General features: G+C 45.9%; 1 protein-coding gene across 3 annotated transcripts in view; it reads left to right on the forward strand.

The window, feature by feature from the left end:
• The first annotated feature begins 1,597 nt into the window (after nucleotides 1-1,597).
• Nucleotides 1,598-20,421, forward strand: part of WDSUB1 (WD repeat, sterile alpha motif and U-box domain containing 1) — a 987,384-nt gene continuing 968,560 nt past the window's right edge. For 2 of the 3 annotated variants that reach the window (XM_069616372.1, XM_069616374.1), the window contains exon 1: nucleotides 1,598-2,040. The gene's annotated coding sequence lies outside the window, so the exon portion shown is untranslated. Of the gene's footprint in view, nucleotides 2,041-9,457; nucleotides 9,481-20,421 lie in introns of those variants that run through there. The other variant, XM_069616373.1, reaches the window with a different exon arrangement.

The raw sequence follows: 20,421 nt of genomic DNA on the forward strand, positions 1-20,421 counted from the left end.
CACCACAAATCCCTGCCACGACAGTGGCATGACCACGGCTCTCCCCAAAGAGAGTGCTTGTGCGGTTAGGCGGAAGGTGAGCATGAAAGCGCGGCTGGCTGAAACAGGTTGCCGGCAACAAATGGCGCCGGCAAGGCTTCACGCTAGCCACCGCAGTGACTCTGCCTACCCTTGCGGACAACGGGCCAAGAGCGGATCACGCAGCGGGGTACGCCCCAGCCAACACCAGTGAGAGATGCAGCAAGCTCTGCTGCCGCAGTAGCTGTACACCAGAGACGAGCCAGAAACATCTCCTGCCTGGGGGAGACCATAGGTTTAGCCAGGCCGCGGCTCTCACTGAAGAGAGTGCGTGCACAGCCAGGAAGAATTCCTGACTGCAGGAGCCTGGCCACGGCACGGCTGTTGCCACCAGCGTTCCAACACAAGTTCAATCTGACAAGCCGAGAAACACCTGGGCACTGCATGGCCCTGATCACTGCACGTGCCAACTCCTGCAGCAGGCAGCAACAACATGGTGGGGCTGCCGCCACGGTGGTAGTAAGTAAGGACAGGGGGAACTTGGGCATGGGTCTGCTCGCTGCCATTTAGCGTTCATCTGGTGAGGGCTGCAAGCAGCAGTGGCCTCCCCTTGCCCTTACCTGCATGGGGAGAGGGGGCCCGAAAGACTCCAGGCTACAGTCTGCAATAAGGAACAAAGACCACCCAGACCCGCTGGAGGCCCATCCTACAGCAGACAGGCCAGAGACCTGCTGGCAAGATGACAGCGGATGTGGCCCCCAGTATCCCTGGGTGTGACTTTGCCAGCTAGTGGAGCGAACTCCACTTTGGGTGAATGGACAAAGAGGGACTGCCCGTAATCATCTGCCGATGTGGCCCGGTATCCCAGGTACAGCTTTTCCGGCCAGTGAGGCCATCCCCACTTCTGTATTGGCCTAATAAAGCTATTATTAACTAAGCTAAAAAAAGGTGTGTCACCCAGCATTTTTTATATATGTGCCTAACAATGCTTCCTGGTGACCCACGAGGTCAGCGAGAGTTCAGTGATTGTTGTAACACATGCCATCTTAAATTGTTTTATCATTTGTCTTCACCCTTGGAATGGGGCGTTACCTGAGCACGAGCGCCATGGCTCATACCCAGTCACATGTTGAGCCCACTCTAATAAAAGAGCAGAGCAGTCTCCCGGTGAAACCAGCCCTACTGTGACAAGTCCACACAGACCAAAAAGAATCCTAATCCACGACTACACGCTCAACTCGAGAAGATGGAGTAATGAGGCTCAAGCCTCGGTATCCAAAAATCACCCCATAAATCTATCAGCAAGAAGAAGACGACGAGAGCGGACGAGCCCCCACCTGGCAGTTCCAGCACGACTACCAACAAGCGTCTGTGTCGTTATTGCCACGCTGAATCCAGTGCGGGCCATCGCGCCCCCCCCCCCCAGCAGGGGCATTTCTTCAATTCCTAGACACAACCTGCGACTTATACTTCTTAACAAGAACCAATGGCCACTCTGAACCAGAATCACTAGAGTCCGAAACAGCCCCCAATGGAATAAACTAGCAACCTACACACCACGTGCGCCGGGACACCTGCCACAGCCTCCACCACCCTCACAAACAGCGCCACCGCGTACACTCTTTCCCCTCACACACGACCATTCCCTACAAACCCCAGCAGCATCCTCTCCAAAACTGACACAGGCTGGCAAAGAATTACGCAGTTCTAGTGTAGTCCCCCCGCAGCAAAAAAAAAAATACACAGCCGCTTCTCCTGAACCTTTCTATTACCGACCCCAGATTCCCCTCCACCAATCACCCCTGGGATTCTCTTCCTCAGCACCTAGACGTCCTACGTGAAACGTCCATACGTCACGGACCCTTAAAGGCATTTCAGAAAGTATCGGCAAATGTTTAAACAAACACAACGCTATCGGATTTCATAGGGACTTTAACAAGTGTGTTTCAATTGATAATGAAAGCAACTTTAAGGCCTCCCTTTACCAAAAGCTAATTTTCAGTTTCAAGGCAGCATCAACAGGTGAGTGCAATGAGCAAGCTCTTCTAATTAATTGTCATTCTCATCTCTTTATTATGTTGGTAAGAGGAGCCCTTTTGCAACCTCTGAAAATGCATGTTGAAGTAAGAGGCTGCAGCTGAACCTGTAATTCGTTTTATTGTACCCATCACATGTTAAAAAAAAAAAAATTAAGTACGTCACTTTCTAATCATCTGGTTTAGAATTTACACATGGCAGCCTGTTGTTGATATTGTAGACAGTAACTGCTCTGAAGCTCATTTATGGTACAGTTCAGTCTCTGGAATGCTCGCAGACGCAGTAACGACTGTGCAGCTACTTCACAGACCTTGGTCTGGTGTAAGTGACTATATATTATATATTAATACCTGCGCCGGCTAATGATTGCAGACATGCTACTGCCTCCAGTTCCAGTGTCTACTCTGAAAGGAATGATTCTCCTGGGCTAATGGCTGCAGATCCGGTTCTTTCTCTGGGTCTAATGACCCTTCTGTGGATAATAACTGCAGGCACAGTGGTTCTACGCAGATACGTTTTTACGGGAGGGCAAAAGGGGCAAGGCGAAGAGCACATTCCAGCAAGGCTAGCTGAACCTTTCCTATGTCTGAAGTTTATAAACCTACCTGCATATGTACTTGGCTTTGAGGCATAAGAGGTGCTATTCTCACCAATGTTTCTGCACCAGATGGGGGTTGCTATAAAAAACTAGCATGTCATTCGTATGGTTTGTTTATTTATTTATTTGTAATGTGTGCCAGAACCAGGGGTATCAGGGTGCAGGGTATAGAAAAGGTTACAAGATTACTTTCAGTTTAAGGGTAAGTAAGTTAAAAGGTTGCATAAACAAGGTATACACCGTTCCCTAATACAGAAACAATTTAGGGATTGGTAATCATACTAGAGATAGGTTAATGTTATGTTAATGTTAAAGGATATTTGTACCGCGCGCTGTCACCACCGGAGTGGTCCCCTGGTGCTCTGGCGGCTCTGAAAGAGGGAGGGGGTGGGGGTTGAGTTAGTGGGAATAGGTTGGAAAAGTGCAAGAGAGCAGTGATTTGCTGTTGGCAGCCTCAGCCCGGTGGGTCCGTTGGCTGGGCTTGGGGTGTTTTACAATCGGTAGTTGTTGTGTGGTGTTGTGCAAGTCTTTGTGCGGTTTGTTTTGTTGCAGTGTAGTGAAGTTTGTGCAGATTGCTGCGTTTTATGCTTGTGGTTGTTTGGTTAGAGTTTAGTTAAGCAGAGGGGTGAAATTGTTAGTGGATTGGTTAGTTGGCCTTTCTGTCCTTGCAGTTAAGTCTAGGTGTGATGCTTGCTATCATTCATTATTCCATCTGAGTGTGTGGTGCTTGCTAATTCAAAATTCTGTCTATATGTTAGGAGGCTAGTGATCATGATTCCATCCGGGTGTTGCCCTTGTCATCATTACGGTTTAATATAAGTGTGGCATGTGCTAACATTCATAATCCTGTCTAGATCTGACGCAAGCTAAAATTGAGAATTCAATCTAAGTGTAGTACATACTAACATTCACATTTCTATCTAGATGGGGCACAAGCTAAATTGAGAATTCCAGCTAAGTGTGGCACATGCTAATATTCATAATCCTGTCTAGATGCGGTGCCAGATACAGGCAAATTACAATTAATTACATAGAGCATATATAGATAATGTCAGACAGTAATGACATATTTACAGTTGATCATACGATGACTAAGGTAGTGATCAGATAAATGGTCCTGCAATTCAGTCGGATCTGTGGGAGTTCAGAATAAGGGCTTGTGCAGGATGGGAGCTAATGTGGTTAGTGGTCATTTTCCCTGAGCCAATTGATGGTATTGTATCTAAGTTTAAGAAATGTTTGGTCTGCCCTCAGGGTGGGGGAGAGGGAGTTCCAGAACTATGCTGCTTTGACAGGGAAGCTATTCCCGCCTTCTTTGGTTAATTTGAATCTGGGTACGATTAGACAATTGGAGTTGGCAGTTCTGGTGGGACGATCAGATGTTTTTCTGGTGATTCTCTGCACAAGGTAACACAGGGCAGCGTTGTTGATGCATTTGTAAACAAGTGACACAATTTTCAGTCGGATTTTGTCAATTTTGGTTAGCCATTTGGTGTGTCGCCTTGCTACCGAGATGTGATCTCTTCTGGCAAAGCCCAAGGCCGATCTTAATGCGTTATTCTGTAAGATTTGAATCTTATTTAGAATGTGTTTACTGCCACCCAAATATAGGGCTTTGCAGTAATCCAATTTACTCAGAATTAAAGCACGGGCAAGAGTAATACAGCTATCTTTATATAAGAAGGGCTTGCCGGCTCTAATTAGCTTGCAGGTATGTGCCGTGGCCAAAGCCAAGGCATTAACCTGTTTGGCAAAGGTTAAGGTTGAGTCGAGGTAAAAACCTAGAGTTTTGACCTCTTTGGCGACTTGTATGATGTTTCCATCTATGTTGAAGGATGAATAGTTGGGGCTAAGTTTATTGAGGTAAGCTGCAGTCCCTAGGATGAGGAGCTCAGTTTTGTCATCATTCAGGCATAGTCCATGGGCAGCCATCCATGCCTGAATGTAGAGGTAGATTTTGTTTACTATGACCATATCCTTATCATAATCCCCGGAAAGTGTTATGAGGATCTGGGTGGTGTCAGCATAATTGGTGTATGTGACACCCAGATGGTCCAGATCATCGAATAGAGTCTTAGTAAAGATATTATACAATGTGGGTGAGACACAGGAACCCTGTGGCACACCACATGTAATGGGAATGGAGTCTGCTGCCGCAGTGGATGAAAATACTTGCATGGTCCTGTTACTCAGAAAGGATTGAATCCAGAGGACGGCATCCTGGGCGAAATGGGCTGCTGAGTTGAGGTGGTTATTGATATTGATATTTTATTTCTATTGCGCTTGTACACAAGTGTTTCAGAGCGCGGCAAGGGAGGGGAACGGGGGAGAACAAAACAGCGATCTTACTAGGCCCAGTGACATTGAGAATGGGCAAGTGCATGGGAGAGGAGGAGGGGAAAAGTGCATGGAAGGGGGGAGAAGAGGAAAGTGCGAAGCAGAGGAGAAACAGATACATAACAATAAATAAATAATAAAGGCAACAAACAGTGGTAGTGCAGCCAGCAATTTTCAAGTGCTAGGTTTAAGGCAGCAGACAGGCTAGGTCTGATAAGTGCAGGAAGAAAAAGGGGGGGCTGTATGGGTACAGATACAGACCCCAGTGCAAGGGGTGGCCCGGAGGCAGTGCAGGAGGGTTGCAGGGTGAGCAGGTACCTGGGCCCGGAGGACAGTGGGTGGCCAGGTGCACAGTGCCAAGAGAGAACAGATCAGCAGGGGAGAGGGGGAGCGAAGGCAGAAGAAAAGAGGAAGGTCTTGAGGTGCTTCTGGAACCAGAGATGGTTTTCCTCAAGTTTTAGAGTGGCAGGGAGGCTGTTTCAGATGGAGGCCCCAGCCGAAGACCGAGATCTACCCCCAGCTCGTTTCTTTAAGAAACGACTGACCGTGAAGGAGTTAAGAGGTAGAGGAGCGAAGAGCTCGAGAGGGGAGGTATTTGCGGAGGGATAGCTGAAGGTATTTTGGACCCAGGCCCCAGAAAGCCTTGTGGACAATGCAGAGGGTTTTGAATTTAATCCTTGCATCCACTGGGAGCCAATGGAGAGATTTCAGAGCTGGAGAGATACTATCCCAGGGCTTGAGGCCAAGGACAAGTCTCACAGTCCTGTTCTGGATTAGTTGCAGAGGGTGGAGAGTAGAGGCAGGAAGATTTAGAAAGAGGCTGTTACAATAGTCCAACCTAGAGAGAACCAGAGCTTTGGTTACCATGAGATTCTGGGGGAAGGAGAGGAAAGGCAGAGTACCTCTGAGGAGGTGCTGTAGGAAATTTGACTTTTTTTGAGACCTCAGAGATGTGGGCAGAGAAGGAAAAGGTGGAGTCAAAGATGATACCGAGGTTCTTAGCCTCACAGGTGGGGGTAGGAGGAGGGCCAAGGGACGCCGGCCAGAGAGTGCGGGGAAAGGATAGTGAATGTGTGCCGATGAGGAGGATCTCAGTCTTGCTGGCATTCAGACAAAGATCATTGGCGGCACACCAATCTTGAATGGCAGTAAGGCAATCAGAGATGAGAGAGGGAGAGGAGGTAGCAGAGGAGAGCCTGAAAATGAGCTCAGTGTTGTCAGCGTAGCACTGGAAATTTGAGCAGAAAGTGGCAATGCAGTGGGAGAAAGTTGCCAGGTATTGGTTGAAAAGCAGGATGAGAGGTTAGACCCCTGGGGAACACCACAGGTAGAGAGGAAGATGGATGAAAGGAAGGACCCAAGTTGGACCTGGGAGGGTCGATCTGAGAGGAAAGAGGTCAGCCAGGCCAGAGCCTGATCAGTGATACCCATGTTTTCGCAGAGACCGTTGAGCAGGATGGTATGGTTGACCATGTTGAAGGCAGAAGAGAGATTGAGGAGGATGAGGACAGAGGGAATGTTAGAGTCAAGGTTGGAGAGCAGATCTTCACGGATGTTCAGGAGAGCAGTTTCCATGCTTCTGGCAGCTCTGAGGCCAGACTGGTGGTCATGGAGACAGCCAACAGAATTAGAATGAAGGTTAAGCTGAGAGATGGCCAACTTTTCCAGGGGTTTGCCCAGAAAGGGAGTAATGAAAATTGGGCAATAGTTAGCTGGATAAGAAGGATCAGCTGTGGGTTTCTTGAGAAGAGGATGCTCAAGGGAGTGCTTCAGAGGGGAGGGGAAGGATCCTTAGGCAAAGGAGTGGTTGCAAAAATCAGCAAGGGCCGGAGCAAGGGTGTCGATGTGGTGCTTGATGGTTTTAGAGGAACAGTGATGAACCTGTTTTGACGAGGCTTTCATAGATCGGACGGACTTGTCTAGCGACCTCGTAAAGGGAGAAAAGGGGAAAGGACAAGAAGGATGGTAGGGGGTGGCTAAAGGATGGTCGGCAAGCAAAGATGGAGAGGGGAGAGAAGGGGTGAGAGTGGAGAGGGTGGACAGGATGTTGCATAGGACTAGGTGGTCGACCAGGTCGAATGCAGCAGACAGATCAAGCCGGAGTAACATTGCTTTGTGATCCTTGTCCCTGAGTTCGTCAATCTGTGTTTTGAGAACGATTAAGGCTGTCTTGTGCCGTGTTGGGGCCTGAACCCAGATTGGCAGGTTCCCAAAAGCTGAGAAGTCTCTAGGTAATCCTGAATCTGGAGATATGCCACACGATCTAGTATTTTAAGCAAGAAAGGCACTGTCGTAATAGGCCTGTAATTGGTGGGGATGGAGGGGTAAAGTGATTGTTTTTTAAGGCGAGGGAGGACACAGGACTCCTTTAGGTTATTAGGGATGGTACCTGTTGTGAAAGAGGCATTATTGAGTTTCGTTATAAAGGGGGAGAGGTCTCTCGCAGCGTCTTTGATAAATTGGGCCGGGCATTTGTCACCCTGGCAGTTAGATGGTGTGAGGGAAAGTATGATTTTATTCAACCTCATGGATGGAGACTTTGGAAATCTAAAATGTTTTTCTGGCTTGGTACTCAAAGTAAGGGTACTACCAGGTATGACTAGGTTGGGTAACATTTCTTTTTTCTTAGCAATCTTGGTTTGGAGCAGAGTGATTTTGTTTTGAATATCTTAGCACCAAAGTTTATCTTTTACGCAGTTGTCTGCAAGGGATATGGGGGCTTCTAACTCATTTAGTATAATGAAAATTTCTTTTGTACTTGATTTGGCCTGGTGGATTCTATTGTTATAGGTTTCCTGTTTAGTCTTAATTATTTCTTTTTTATATTGAGCTGATGTTTGTCAAGATGGTTTTATTTTCCTCATTGGGTAAATGTTTCCAAGTGGCTTTGCATTTTTTTCAGCTCTCAGGCTTTTGAGGTGAGGGGTGAACCAGGAGTTCAAGTGAGCTCTTGGTTTACTCATTCTCATTTTTAGTGGGGTGATCCTGTCTAGGGCTTTAGTCATCACATTGTTGTATTAGTCCGATGTATCAAGGAGTGAGTTAAGAGTAGGTATAATCAGTGGCATTAGTTTGTCCGCTGTAATGTTCTTTTTATTCCTGGTGAGAATGGATGGAGCTACTGGTGTGTGTGAGGTAGTAGTGATTTTTCCTGCCAGGGTAAAGGCCAGGAGGGCATGTCAGTCCAGAATTGAGGGGTTATAGAGATAATAGAGGCAGTGAAGTTTAGGTCAGCGACCCAGTCAAGGATCCTACCTTTTTTGTGTGTGGGTGATGTAGCTCTTTGGGTGAAGCCAAGTACAGTAAGCATATTGGATATAACGGAGGCTTGCTGGTCATTGGGGTCGTTGAGTCCCAGATTAAAATCTCCTAATACTAAAATTTGAGACGTTGTTTCAGGTTGTCGGATAAGATTATTTATATATCCTCCTCAAGGGTGCCTGGCGGCCTATAGATGAGATGGATAGTGAGTGTTTGAGAATCAGAGAGGGAGAGTTTGGCAGTGAGTGCTTAACATGATTTGAAATTGTGTGGAGGGCTAGTCCTATGGATAGGGTGGATTTAGCTATAATAGCAATACCTCCACCTCTGGTGTTTGCCCTGTCAGCTCTGAGTATGACATAATTATCAGGGACTGCGAGCATAAGGGAAGGGCCTGCAGCTGCGTGGAGCCATGACTCAGTAATAGCCAGAAAATCGTAGTCTTCAGAGCAGATTAGATCAGCTATTTCTGTGCCGTGAGCCATCAAAGATCTAGCATTGATAAAAGCACACTTGAAATCAAGAGTGTTAAGGGTAGATGGGAGGGTCAGTCGATTGGCTTGGTTAGCAATTGGCTGGTTGGAGTCTGAGAGTTTAGAAGACACTAGTTGTTTTGTAAGCGAGCTGTTCTTAGATGATGGAGAAATTAAGGTGGATTGGGTTTTGATTATATTCTTGATGAAGTATTTATCGCGTGGGTTTTCCCTAGGGGGTCTACTGGTCTTCCTTACATTAGTTAAAGGCTCATAAGTTAATAAAGTCTGGTTAGTCTAGATCAGAGTTTCTGATTTCTTGTTTGCGTGTTGCAAGGGAGGTTGGTTTTCACTGGGCCACTTATGCTGGTCTGCTAGTTCAATTTTAGGTCTAGAAATTGGTTTGTTCAGATGGGGCGTTCTAAAACTTAGGCAATCCCCTCCAAAGATGAGCATGAACTATTAGTCCAAGAGGAGAATAAGTATCCATATTCAAGACTGTGGAAACAAAGTATTCAAAAGTATTCATGCTTGTATCCTGGCTTTGCCAGCAGACAATACATTTATCCTGGTCAAATCATATAATATCTCTTGCATTACTGTTCTGTCTTCTGTGAGGTTGCCTTCTTGCGTGCTGGTGGCATCGTTTAGCTCATTACTTGTTCTTTCTTCTTATGTAGGCCATTTGAGTGGAAAGTGTGGTAGACCGGAGAGAGTGGACCAGATGTTGTAAGACTTGGGCGAGCTTATTTTAAGGTCTGCTTGTTTGAGACAAAAAACGTTTTGCTTTTTGTATAAAAGTCAAAGGTTTTTCTGTTGTTAATGAATGACAATTTCACACGGCGTTGTTTTGGAAGTATTTAAAGCTTAAAAGTACAAAAGACATACCTAGATTAAATATGTTAAATCACATCGATTTGTATGCTGGTACTAATATACTTCCCTTGATGATGGAGAGAATGAAGCTAGAATCATTCCCATTTTGCGTAACACCCTCCTGTAATATTTTGGTTTTAAAAATGGTCAGGTTTGGATATGTGATTTGTGTACTTTGCAAGTCTGTTTTATGAAATGAGATTGTTTTAGTACATGGTAAGAGCTGGAAAAGAAATTGCAGAGTTGGCACACATCCCAGCTTCACCCCTTAATCAATGTGTGATCCTGGGCATCTCATTTAATCTTGTATTGCCTGACCTCTCGAAATTGCCAGTCCCTAATCCTTTCAAAATTGTCAGCCCTTCAGAGTGATTTCCTTCTCATGGTATGATCTTCATATCATAAAATCCTCACTCATGGTTTCGCTGGCTATATGGTTGCTTCCACTATAATAGTGAGCATTGATATACTGCACACCACAGGCACTTGTCTCCTTGACCTCCAATGGCAACACTATTAGAAAACCATATCCCAATTCTAATCTCAGTCTGTCTGGATAGAGACACATTCCTGGTAGCTTCTAATTTGCATTCACTATCCATGCTATGTTGTTATGTGTAGCTTTCTCCTTCCTTACAATTGGTCTACTGTATATATGCTTGAGAACTTTTGCATTCTCTGTTGTAGCTAATGTGAGTTCTCTGCCTTCTCTGGGTTAAATGTACTTTTTACATACAGTCCTGCATTAATACTACAGGCCGCATACCTTCCCGGATGCTATTGATAAAAAGTATCCTGTTTCTATACTAGAAGAGAAGTAACCTCTTCATAGATTGCTAATGTTGGCCTTCAAATGCTATTGTTTATCATTCTGATTAGAGCAAGTATGGAGAGGGTAAGGGGACTTAAAGGGAGTAAAAATGCTTATTTTGAATGCTGCGAGGCAGTATATCAACCTATAGGTTATGATCACAGTGGGGGCAGGGGTGCCATCAGATATTCTTGATCACTTAATTCATTTTGTTTGGTGGAGGAGGGCCCCAAAGATGTCCATGCCCAGGGTCCCAAAAATGCTTAAAATGGCCCTGGTTCTAGGTCTAATGGCTGCGGACACAGAAACAACACCCCGATGAATAGCAGCAGACACTGCCTTCTCTAGCGCTAATGGTAAAGGCGCCTCACGTCCTCTGGCTGGAGCGAATGAGTGCAGACACAATACCTGCTCTGGAGCTAATGACTTCCGTTACAGTACGTACCTGCTCATCAGCTACATCCAACAATACCTGCCCTGGGGCAAATCATTACTGACACAGTGCCGGATCTTTGATGCCATACGGTACCTGCCCGCAAACTAATGACTTGATACAGTACCTGCTAATCCGTTACATATAACGGAATACCTGCCACAGGGCTTATAACTACAGACACAATACCTGCTCTGCATTCGTTGCATGCACAGTACGTGTACTCTGGGGCGAACTATCCCAGTCACAGTAGCTGCTCTTGGCCTAATAGTATTTAACACAAAACATGCTCATGAGCAAATCTGGGGTTAATGATTGCAGAAATAGTAAAAACCCCATGCACCCTTTACTTCCATTGTGTCCTTTCCCATTCCTAATTCCCCTCTAACACCTTCAACCGCACTCTCTGAAATGAACGTACAGCGTAAAGAAGTGATCAGTATGGATAAACCACTGTGCCACGATTTTCAAAACGTGATTGGTGCATCTGATGCTCATTCACTTCACTTGCGCCAAAAAGCCGGTGAACTGTGCACAAAGGACATTTGAATTTGTGTGCATCATAGCTGTGCACATTGAGGTGTTCTTTTCTCACCAAATGCACAACTGCACAAGGCAGAGGGCGGAAAAAGAGTTCTGGATATATCCAAGTAAATTCCGATTTTCAAGGTGCACGTTTCAAAGCACAGGGGGGGACCTTCCCACTGCCTATTTGGAACAGCTGCAGGGGGATATCAATTGTATGGGAAGGCCACTTCTGATCCGATCCTCTCATGCAATGAGTGAATGAATGCTGTGTGTGAATAAGGAGTGAATGTTGAGTCGAATGTGTGCATGCGTGTGTTTGTGCTGGGCCAGGGAGCTGATTTTGGCTGGTGAGGGCAGCACAGTAACAATTCACTTTTTAAAATGGGTATCCATCATAGATGCCAGTACAAAATGCTGTTGACATTTTAGAAAGGATGTGTGCTTTTATGTGGCTCCAGTGGCATTTTGGGGCACCCAGTCTAGCCATTCTTTGCTGTGGCATGACTTTTTTGTTTTAGTGGGATTCTATGACAAAGCAAGCATGAGAAGTATTGTATCTAGAATGGCATTTAGGGAAGCCAGTCGAGCCAGTTCTTATTGTGGCGTGGCTTTTTTCATTGGGCATCAAGGGTAAAGCAAACATAAGTGTTATTACGCATCTAGACTCGCCTGCATTGTGCAGCCAGTTTGGACATGTGACAAGGTATTTTTAAAGGCAAAGCCAACAGGAGCGTGTGGCAGAGCCATAGTGGGCATGCTTTCTTAAAGTATTAATGGCATTATGTGCAAAGCAAACATGAATGAATGGATATATGTGAAAAATGGCATATATTGGTGCTGTCAGCATGGAAATGTATTGTATGTGAGGGTGCTGGGTTCATGCTTTTGACTGGGACCGCAAAGGACTCTCACACAGAGGAGTGCATACTATATTTATGCCTATACCTTCCACTTTGGCACAACATTGTCTCAAGCTTTAGCCTTGTCACATTGGGGATTGTGAGGGTACTGGGTGCCTGCTTTTGACTGGGATGGCAAACCATTCTCACCCAGGGGAGCATGCTATGCTTAGACTCCTGGCCTCCGCTTTAGCCCACTATAGTTTCAAGCTTTACCCTTGCCACATTGGAGATAATTCAGAACAAGTGCAATTTAAGCAAAAGCCAAAAGACAATCAGTATTAGTCTGAAAAACATCCTACAGACTCTGATTCTCTGAAGAAATCAGTAAGTAATCCCCAAATCATCAAGAACAACATGTTTAATGGCGATGCTCTTGAAGTAATCAGCAGGCCATCCCTGGATCATCCCCAAATCATCTGGGACAAACATGGAATCTCTTGAAGTGATCAGCACGTCCCCACATCATCACCCACCATTCTGAGACCTTTGCTGATAACTTTAACAAGGTGATGACGTCTGATGATGTGGGAATGACTTCTAGTGTAGTCCGATGATCATCAGATGACTCCAGGATGGTCTCTAAATCATCCTTTTAGACCAGGTCTACCATCCCCCGAAACAAGTGGCCACTTCCACTGGGGCAACCATCGGCGCTGAGATACAAAGCGCCTCCACAGGGCCCTCCGCTTTACCTCAACACCAGATTCTAAGAGGATATGTCGGGTATGGGACACTGACCTTCTGTTGCTTGTTAATGAGCAGCCCACCCACCTCTGTGCCATTTGTACTCTTGCAGGTGCCCACAATACGAAGCACCATACTCTGCCCATTGGTTCACACCGCCTCACTTTAGGCGCAGATCGCACCCTGCCCCACTCTGGCATCAACGCAGCGTTCTGGAGCCGTTCTCCCACTGTTTGCCGGGGACAAGGTGCCGGGAAGCCAGCGACAATTAGAGGTCCCAGTCCCTCGGCCTCAGAGCACCACAGGAACGCTCCTACTTCCATCTGCTAAGGGCCAGTCGACCATTGAGTTGCGACATCTCTTAGGAATTTAACTAGGCTCACCACACTGGCTGAATAGTGGGGAATGATAAAGTTGGGTCCTTACTATCCCCGTGCAGTGAAGCTTTCTTAACTGTACATTGTTTGTTTGGCACTTACTAGGTTTTTTAGGGTCACTATTCCCTTGGAGTAGTAGGACAAAGGATAGTCTTACTTTCTGTCCACCTTTTAGATGGGCAACACACCAAGAGCACTAGGGACATACAATTTCTGTTATGGAAAAACATAGTTCTTCAAGAGGGACAGATATTGTAAGGGAGATGACATTGAATGTGATTCCTTCTAGTTCTGTGAAGAATAGATACAATGACTTCTCTGTCTTGACAAGAGGAGAAAATCTATCGTGAAAAGTAGTCCTGAGTAGATGAATGAAAGGACAATTTATAATGTCTATGGTGCACCTCATGCCACACAGCATGCAGGTCCAGGCACTTCACAGCCTGCAAAATCCCCTCATCCGCTGAGGACCTAGAACAAGGTCTGGATGGTGACCTATCCATCACTAGATACAGGACCAAATTGCGCTTCCTCCACCCTCCAGAATATCAGAGATTTTAGATATTTTAACTGCATGTGCAATGTGGTGAAAAACATTGTGTTGCCAATAATTGGAGAGTATATATTGTCTCTACATTGCTGCGGGCAATACAAATCTACCTTCTTGCTCAGATACAATTTTAAAAAGCATGTTGTGAATCAAAATAGCCACCGCACAAGAATTATCAGGAAAGGAACTGAAGGACTTCTGTGCAGTCTGTAACAGATGGGTTCCTTGAAGGAAAACAATATTAACTCTATGCTGACCTTTCTGGTTTTAATGGCATGATTTAACCCCTTGAGTTCCATGATAGAAGAATGAACCTCATGTTGACAGACTCCATCCTCAGATCATGCCCTGATTTAGACAATGGGACTTATCATCCCAAAATGCTAGGCTTGCGAGTGATATTGTAGGAATATTACCCTAATGCCACCTAAAATCGATTCTCAAACCAGCCCACCTCCCCTTAATTACCCACTCCTCTTCCTTCCCTACTGACACAAGACCAAGGACTGTGAATCCAATTGCAACATTGAGAATCATAAACAAGTTCAAGACCATAGGTGGGAGCTACAGGCAGTTTATCAAGCCCGCCTTGCAGGAAATGAAAAAGCACTGACATTGTGATTGTACCGTAGTATGTTCAAACAGTGCAAGGGAAAGAATATAATAGTCATAATGAACAATGACCTATCTGCTGAAGAGCAATACTTAGAGCACTTTTGGATGACCGAAGATAAACCTGTATGTTGGCCCAGTGGCCCGTGTGGTTGCTGCCGGCACTCAGCCCCCCACACCGGGCGATGTCAGGTGCAGGGAGACACGCCGCCATAGATGAAGTGGGTGAGCGTTGATGAAGCAGAGCATGCCTGTCCAGGAAAGACATGGCGTTTTCTGGGGACATAAACAAGTGGGATTTATCATCCTGCAAGATCCTCAGCTGTTCAGAGTACTTTAGCTCTCTATTATGGATAATCATTCATACACCATTAAAAGAACGCCAGAAAGCTTGGCTGCTGGAGTGAAATCAGGGCAAAATGCGATTGCTGCACCTTCATATTGTAGCAATTCCATTTTTCTCTGGCCATGTGTAGATTGGAGTCGCTGTCCTGATAGTTCTGGATCTTTGCTGCAACAGGGCAAACCACACCCGTGGAGTTCGGTTTATGGCCAAAGGAATGATGCACCCATTCTACCACAAAGAAAGGTGACAAACGACATGGTATTGGACACACCTTGGGATACTGCCACTCCGACAATTCTTATATTGGCTCTTTAAAGTAACTCTAAGGTCCCTCATTCGTAGCCTAAATTGCCTTGACGGTGAGGCCTCCCTGCGCTTTAATGCAGGAGACATTGTTCTGCTTATCTTCAAGGTCTGACACCATTGTTTCCTCATCGGGAAGATGGGCCCCCTGAAACTGGCCTGCAGTAAGTCTACTTGCCAGCAGCATCTAGATCAATAATGAACTAATCTTTCACTTCAGGGACTTTCCCAGCAGTTTTCAAAACATAGTACATCAAACTACTGCTCAAAATACCCTTCCTTGATTCCCCTATTACCGGCCAACTACAGACCCATCTCAAAGAACTGTTTCATAGCTAAACGAATTGACCGAACCACCTACACCCAGCTATGCCTTCTCACAGAAACTCACCTTCTCCTTGACCCCGCCCAATCTGGATTCAGACTGCTACGAGGAGCTGAATCGTGACTAGTTGCCATATGGGATGATCTCAAAGGAACCTCACGCTCTGAAGGCTTTGCCGCACTAATCCTTCCCGACCTCTCGGTGGCCTTCGACACCATTGACATCTCACCCTCATAGATAGACTTAACTCTCTCGGCATCAGGGATACAGCCTATAAGAGGATCTCCTACTTCTACCCAACAGATCCCAAATAATACATATGCCTCCCTTCTCCTCGACTCCCTGCCATGTTTCTCAAGGACAGGTTTTCGAAATTGATAGGAGCTGGGAGACATGTAGTTCCTGCTTCTAGCAAAGTAGAGCCTGGTTAGCTTGAAACCAACAGCTACTAGGAGCTACTGTTAGCTCCTAGAGCCAACTGGTGCCTTCCAAACATGTAAATGTGACATTAACCTTGAGTATTTTAGAGTGTTAATAAAGAAGAATTAGAACACATCTGATATATACTTTTAAACACAATGGTTCATACAAAATTGACACAAAGTGAAAGGGGCATCTCTGGTAGTACATGGTTCCCCAGCGGTAGCTCCTGCTTACAGGGTGATGCCCAAAACCCAGGAGCTGTTTTGAGCTCCTGCTCATTGAATCTCAATTGCAAACCCTGAAGAAGTACCACAGGGCGCCCCTCTCTCCACTCTTTTTAATCTCTACATGAGCCGCCTACCCACTATCATCCGCTCACACGGCCTGTCTTGCTTGCTACAACTATGCAAATGACATCCAAATCGGCTTCAAATTCCCAAAAGATCCTTCCAACTCCAACCCCAACCTTGCATCATGCTTCATAGAAATTGACCACTGGATGACTGCTAACCCCCTCCTTCTCAACCCTGGAAAATCTGAAATCGTGATCTGTCGAAAGACCACCCTATACCTCCAACACAGTAAAAAAACATGGATGCACTATGGACTCCGACCTGACACCATCACATCACATCAACTCATGTCAGAATCGTGCTACCTACACCTTTGGATCTTCTCCTACCTGACCTTCCCACACAGTTGCTGCAATCACTGATTTCGTCCACTCACCCCAAGACTATGCAAACTCCCTATACCAGGGCGCCCCTGCATCACAACTTAGAAAGCTCCAAAGGGTACAAAATACAGCAGCAAGGCCCCTTCTTGCCCCAGGCTCCAGAGACCATGTCACACCCTCCCTCTTTGTCCTTCACTGGCTGCCGATGGGGCGATGTCCACCTTCAAGGCAATGTGCATCAACCCACCGAGCTATGTACAACACAGGACCAGAATACCTACAACACAAGCTCACACCCTATAGGCCCACCAGAAACCTGAGATCAAGCTCAGCTCTCCTCTGCATCTTGACGGACCTAGTCCACCTCTTGGGTGAACTATCATCCCTAGATAGGTAGGTGGGGGCACGAGTCACTTGAGGACAACCAGACAGTACCTAGTCCACACAGAATGAATTACTGTCAACCTGTATGATACAGTCTGCATACCCTCATCACAACTAGATATCAGCCTTGATTCTCTAGTACGTATAACACTCATCTGAATGGGGCATAGCCGTATCCCTCCCAAGGCACGGCCACCCACCCTCAAAAATCTGCAACAATTCATGACTCGACTCCATAAAACACATCACCGCTGCCAATAGAATGCAGCAAAGTCCCAAGAAAAAATAAATCGGTCCAGCTGGGCACTAAATCCGTCGCCTGCTCTCCTGACAGTCTATCCTCGGCACCCATATTTTCATCTACAAAAAGTGATCAAGGCCCCCATGTCACACAAGCCCAACCGCATTTGTTCTTCAACCAAATTGATTTAAACAAATAATTTTATTAATCACTATATCAAAAGTTAAAACCACAAAAACATGGTGTAGGCAGCTAATTAATTAACCCCACATATACATATACCCCACAAAAATGTTCGAACATACCTGATGTCAGGAAACTAATACACATTAGTACCTGGCCCGGGGGCAGTGGGGGAGAGGTGGCAACCTCCCAGTCAATGAGCATACTCAGAACGGGGGTGTTTCCAGATGCTAATCCTGCTGCCCCGAGCCTTCACAGGACTGGGGGCCACCATCTTCCCTTTCAGAGAATAAGATAAATGCTCTCCCCACCCCCTCCCCCTTAACCACGATTTCCCCTTCCCTTCCTCCCGACCCCGATCCCCCACTTACCTTCTCCTTTTGGATCCTTTACGGGAGTGTACATGCTGGGAACACTTCTGGCCGTGGCGTGTCCGCTCCCGATCTGCAGCATGCTGCCATGGAAAGGAAGAAGGGACTAGATGTAGTCCCTTCTCCCGTTCCATGGCGGCCATCTTATTTAACTTTTTAAAACTTTTTTTAAATGCCCGCCATGAAAAGGGAAAACTGATTTGTTTCATGGTGGCCATTTTTATTATTATTTTCAGTTGTGAAATGCCGGAGTGACGCCAAGTCGGGGGAAAAAAACAATTTGTTATGCAGTCGAACTGGCCAAGGTACTGATAACAATAATCCTCTTGCCGGGGGGGATGGGTGGGCATTACCGAGTCAGGGCTTGTAACTATGGGCCCTGGGGCATTACCTGACTCAGTCATGTCCCCTGCCCGGCTGGGGGATTATTGCTTAAATAATGCCTATACTCCCAACTAATATTTAATCAGAAAAGAGATTTGTTTTCAAACTAAACAGAACACAAGAAATGCAACAAATTATCAGTTTTGGGATGATCTTTCCTCAATAACTGCAGCTCCTACCTACATATCCACCCCTCCCTTCCTGCGTGTGCGGTGAGACTTTCAACTTCATCCTGCAACCTACTAGTCTGATCACCGGCTAGTTTAACATATGATGCAACATTCGATAAAGACGTTCATGTTTTATCTCGTACTTGATTGTATCCAACAAAACAATAGCACCACCGTTATCGGCGTGCTTGATAGTGATATTGCTATCATTGCAAAGAGTTTTTAGGCTAGCCAGTTCTTCTTTGTTCAAATTGTCTACCTGGTAATTTTGCTTTTTGATTATATCCAGGGTTTGTTTGACGATATTTTCAAACGCAGGGCAAGCATGATTTGCAGGGATGAATCTAGACCTTGTTTGCAAACCAGTGATATTCTCAGAGACAGCAAGGTCCTCTATTTCCTGTGATTCGCCTCCTTGTTGCTTGGGTAGAGTATTTTAGCCGGATATTGCGGAAAAATATCTATATTTTTTTTTACAACATATTTTTATTATTTTCATAGATAGTACAGAAGTAAACAATCCCCAACCTTCCCATCCCACCCCCCCCCCGCCCACCTCGTTCGGAAGAGAAGTCCATGTTCAAATGTCCTCAGGATCGATTAAGAAGTGAAAAAGTCCGTAATTTTTATGGAGTGCGGGCACCACTGTGCCATATAGTCTGATTGGAGATATTCTAGTACTCCTCCCCATTCTTTTGTGAAGGAGCCTTGTGTTCCTTGGAGATTGTGGGTTAACTTTTCCATGGCCATTTGGGACCAGACCTTATATAACCATGTGTATAGCAATGGTGGATCTTTCTTCTTCCATCCCTGTGCGATCGTGGCCCAGGCCGCTATGACTAGGCCCATGAGACTCCTCCATTGCGCCTTAGTGAGTGTTTTGGCATGATGTCCTTTAAGTCCGCAAAGCCCGAATTTCTCTGTAAATCGTTCAGCTTCTGGATATATCTTTTTTAGTTCGGATATTACTTCTGTCCAGAAGCCTTTGACCTTTGGGCAGTCCCACCAGATGTGTCTCCACGTGCCTGCGTCTGTGCAGCCTCTCCAGCAGCGGTTTGATGTGTGTGGGAACATGTTAGTTAGCCTCTCTGGGGTGTAGTGCCATTGTGTAATAATTTTTATCCACATTTCTCTGGTTTGGGCAGCTCGGGTTAATTTGGGGATATCGGCCCATAGCGACTGCCACTGTTGCAATGTGATGTCTTCTCCCAGTGTTTTTTCCCATTTTTTCATGTATGCCCATTTTATGTCTTCGTTCTGTGTATTTATGAACTTGTAGAGAGTGGAGACTAGTTTTCTGTATCCTGAGTTGGTAAGGAGAAACTTTTCAAAGGCAGTAAGTTCCCTCGTTGCTGCGTGTGTTATCTCGGGTGAGGACAGCCAGTGTCTGAGCTGTTCATATTTATATCTGTCTGCATTTGTGAGGTTCCATAATGTTTGGCAGTTGGTGAAAGATCTCATCTCCTTGTCCACGAACATTTCCCCAATTTTTCTACAACCAGCTTCCTCCCAGTTCTCGTATGCGCCGTGCTCTGTCCCTGGTGGGAATTGCAGATTCCTGCAGATTGGAGTGAACGGGGCCATAGCAGTGGTAATGTTCCCTTTCCGTGTCTGCTCATCCCAGGCATTCAATGTGGCCTTCATGATCTCGCTGATGCGCATATTTGGGTGCCTATGCTGCTTTGATTTCCATAATAGGTCCTCCAGTGGTGTTCTTGCGACCGCCCTGTCCTGAGTCACTCAGATCGTTGGCTGATTGTCTCCCAGCCATTATTTTAGGATCCATAGTTGCGCTGCTTGGTAGTAGTTCTTAAAGTGAGGGAGCGCTAGGCCCCCCTCCTTGATGTGCAACGTGAGAACTGATCTGGCTACTCTGGGGGGTTTCCTGTTCCATATGAATGATGAGACTGACTTTGCCAATGCTCTGAAAAAGGAATCTGGGATCATGATCGGGAGGGATTGGAAGTGATAAAGTAGTTTAGGGAGGATGTTCATTTTTATCGATTGGATTCTTCCCCACCAAGAGATGTTTAGGGGACACCACCGCTCTAGATCATTTTGTATTCTTGCCAGGAGCTGGGGGTAATTTCTTTTATATAGTGCCTCTACCTTCTGTTT

This window comes from Ambystoma mexicanum, chromosome 9 (genome assembly GCF_040938575.1).
Source record: "Ambystoma mexicanum isolate Mex_15411 chromosome 9, UKY_AmexF1_1, whole genome shotgun sequence".
NCBI classification, from domain to species: Eukaryota; Metazoa; Chordata; class Amphibia; order Caudata; family Ambystomatidae; genus Ambystoma; species Ambystoma mexicanum.